Here is a 3,713-nt window from a genome sequence, read left to right as displayed (position 1 = left end):
TACTTTTGCAATCACTTATAAGTCTATTACCACCCAGCTCACATTTTACATCTACTTATTAAGTAACTGATTCTTTTATTTTTTTAGTCAGAACATACAAAACTAGGAACTATGGATACAGCAGCAAAATAGGCATGATTGTATCCTGTCCTCATCAAGTTCATAGTCTGCTAAAAAAGTCAGACATTGAACAAGTGATTACAAACACAGGTATGGCATGACTGAGGAAAAGGAAGTTGCCAACATGAAGACTAAAAACATCACCTGGAAAGATTTTTATCAAATTTCTTGGGAATATTTGATTTATTGGTCTGTTAACCAAACAGAAAAGAGATAGTTTCACTAACTATGATTCCTAATGCTGATTACTGCTTTCTTTCCTAAGTGCTCACAGACTTTTACTTATTTAAGAGTCCACTCTAGATGCTACTGGGGACAAAGAGCCCTTGGTCTTCAGACTCTGGAGTCTCTCATTTTATAGATCTTGAAACACTAGGACCACATTTGCCTTTGTATTTTGGTTCTCTGAAACTAAAAATCCAAAAGTATCTTAACTTTTCCTAGACTGTTCTCTGAAGTAACATCTAGAACTTCTTTTGCTATCTCACAGCATTATGCATCTGTATATGAAGATCTGAACTCATTTCTTTTTACTTCACCAAATGATTTATTCCCTTTTCCCATATTTGGAAATCCCTTATGATCCCTCAGACAGTTCTAGAGCAAGCTTCCTCCTTTCCCCCAGCCAGCCCCAGTGGTTCACTGCTCTGGGACTAGGACAGGAGGTAAGACATGTGACTGTTTCTTCACTGGGAAGGATCTGAACTCATTAAAAACAACCTGGCACTACGTAGTCACCTACGTTTTCATCCATCCCAACAATGTTTGGCCTTTTTTGGCTTGAAGATTGGTTCCATTCCTAGGAAAGACTTATTAGGGAGGAGAGAAGGATCTGGAGTTAAATGGTTTCTTTTGTTGTTCCTCTATGAAATCCTTTTCCCCAGATACTGAGCCTATTTTTTACTTCTTATTTTCTCAGAATGTAGCTTAGAGGCCTTTAGCTTTCCCCCTGCCATACCTCATCCAAGCCTCTGGTATCATGGGTAAAAATTGGGGAAGTTGGGAGCCAGTGTTCTTTGGGGTTGAGGAAGTGCTAAGTATGAAGGGATGATGTAGCATCTATGTGCAGACAATTGGACATAAGGGCAGGGAGGGTGAGAGGTTTGGAAAAGCTATGGAAATATGAATTCCTCCACATGGAGATGAGTGTGGATTATTTCTTCATGGAAGTAAGAGAAGAGAACTAAACGGAGGGCAAAGAACTAAGTCATGAAGGACCGGCACAGTCAGAAGTGGGGGAAGAAGTTCCAGCAAAAGAAACTGAAATTTATAGTATAAGAAGAAACCCTAGAAATGACCCTAGCCCACCTCTCTCATGTAACTGATGTGGAAATGGTTGTCCAGATAAAGAATCAATCACTGAAGTCGCTACAAAAGTATAGAGTTACCCCTGAGGGGGTGGAAGAGTGGCTTTTAAGAAATAGGAGGTGATCCACAAGGCCAAATGCTACTGAGGAATCAAGAAAGGTGAGAACACTAAGAATGGTTCTCAAAATTGATCAACTGATGCTGTGGTCTCCTGGAGGGCATTTCTGGTAAAGAAATAGAAGGCAGATGACCAGGGAAAAGGGTCTGAGTATAAAAGAGACTGGGGGCCATGGAATTATACACACTCAGTAGGTTTGGCAGTACTAGTCAAGAGAAATAGGATGATAGGTAGAAGGAAAACAGAACTAAAGTTTAAGATCATGGAAATATTATTTTAAGAGAGGAAGAGAAGAACCAATTGAATGGCAGGGACTGAGGATACAAGAGAACTCATGCCATCCTTGGCAGAAAGATCACAAGAAGGAGGTAAAGAATCAGAGCATGGTGGAGGTAAGCTTTGGAGAAAGGAAAATACCAAAAGGAAGGAGGCAAGCAAAGGGAAAGCAACACTCCAGAGGACAGATGTGGGGATGTGGACAGAGATCAAGCTGACCCTGAGGTCAAAGGTGGGAGTCTGAGTCCTGCCTCTGCCTCCTACTCAATTAGCTGCTTTAAATTTCAGTGTCACAGAGTTTTTGGGAGATGGGTATCAGATAACATATGTGCATATGCCTAGCACAAGCTGAGTTATCAGAGCATTTTTGAGATTTACCTCAGGCTTGCAATGCAGAGATCTGAAATGGCTGTTCTATTGAGTAAATTCAAAAGCTTCACAGATGTGCTGGCTGGGCTGTTAGAAGATTCTAGCTGGAGATGGGAACTGTTTCTTCTTTCAGAAGGGAGACCCACAGAGCCTTCTTGTTGCTCTCCTGGCACTGAAAATTCACACAGAAAAGCCTTGGAGAAAGCTGCACCAGAGTGGAAATTCTAAGATGGGATGGTGGTAGCAGCAGGACTAAAGTATTCCCTGGCACCTCCAAGCCCAACTGGCCCAACATGATGGATTTTTTTAAAGGGTTACAGTGAGGTCACCAGATTCTCAGGCACTTCCCTCTTCCTTCTTTAAAGTTCAGAATCATCAAATTAGGGGACCAAACCCCATCCCTGACCACATAAAAAGAAAAATGAGGCCTGCCTCTGACTCAGACTGTTCATAAGGAATGAAAGATGCTGTGCAATCAGAGCCATAGATTCTCAGGGTGGGTGGAGACTTTAAAAGCCACTTATTCCAGCGCCTGGATGGTGTATGACCCTTTACAACACTCTAGCTAAATGCCAGTGTAAGCTCAAAATCCTTCCGTGACAGGATTCTTCTAAAGTAGCCCAATTCATCCATGGCCAACTTGGATTATTTCACAGATTTTCCTTATATGAACCTAAAGTCTGTATGTCCCTTTAGCCTACACACTGGTCTGAGTGTGATCTTCAGCCCCTTTGATCCCTCCTCCTTGATGGTCCTTCTCCAGTTGGCACGTTTGCTTATTTCTGCTAGCAAATCTGGCTCCCACATCTGAGCACAGTTCTCTGGGTGTGCTCTGAGCTGTGCGGGATGGAACAGGACCATCACCTCTTTCATTCCAGGCACATTTAAAATTTTGAGAAACACATCATACTATTGATTCACACTGAACAACCTTGTTGTGGGCAATTGATTTTGAAATCAAGAACTTCGTATTTATTCCTAGTAAGTTTTATCTCATAATATTTGGCCCAGGATTAAAAAAAAAAAAAAAGATATTGGCATGGACATATCAAATATATCCATCATTTATTCACTCATTCATTCAGTCATTCAATAAGCTATTCTTCCTGGTTTTATGTCTTTAGTAAGTATATCCAGCCTGCACCCTCTGGTTATTCAGTTGTATTTTTCCTCAAACTATTAAATAACATGTCCAAATGGGCAGAGGCCTAGAGGCCTACCAAACAACACAAAACACTTCTCTGAAAAAAGATTGACTACTGAATTGGTTACTTTATTAATTTGGCAAATACATTCAATAAATATGTATTGATGCCCTACTATGTGCCAGGTCATGATCTATGTGCTGAAGAAACGTCCAGCAGTGAACAAGCCAGACAAGGTTCCTGGTGATTATAGGAGGGGAGACATAGCATAATAAAAATAAAAACAAAAAATAATAATGGCTGACATTGAGCATTTCCTATGTGCCAGGCATTGTTCTAAACACTGTACATGTTTACTCTTCACAAGGTCTTGTGAG

The 3,713-nt window shown here is 40.8% G+C and overlaps 1 pseudogene; it reads right to left on the bottom strand.

The window, feature by feature from the left end:
* Nucleotides 1-702: 702 nt before the first annotated feature.
* Nucleotides 703-815, bottom strand: LOC121492275 (annotated as a pseudogene).
* Between the last annotated feature and the right edge of the window lie 2,898 nt (nucleotides 816-3,713).

This window comes from Vulpes lagopus, chromosome 5, assembly GCF_018345385.1.
Source record: "Vulpes lagopus strain Blue_001 chromosome 5, ASM1834538v1, whole genome shotgun sequence".
NCBI classification, from domain to species: Eukaryota; Metazoa; Chordata; class Mammalia; order Carnivora; family Canidae; genus Vulpes; species Vulpes lagopus.
The sequence above is the reverse complement of the archived record's forward strand: the minus strand, read 5'-3'. Positions and strand labels throughout refer to the sequence as shown.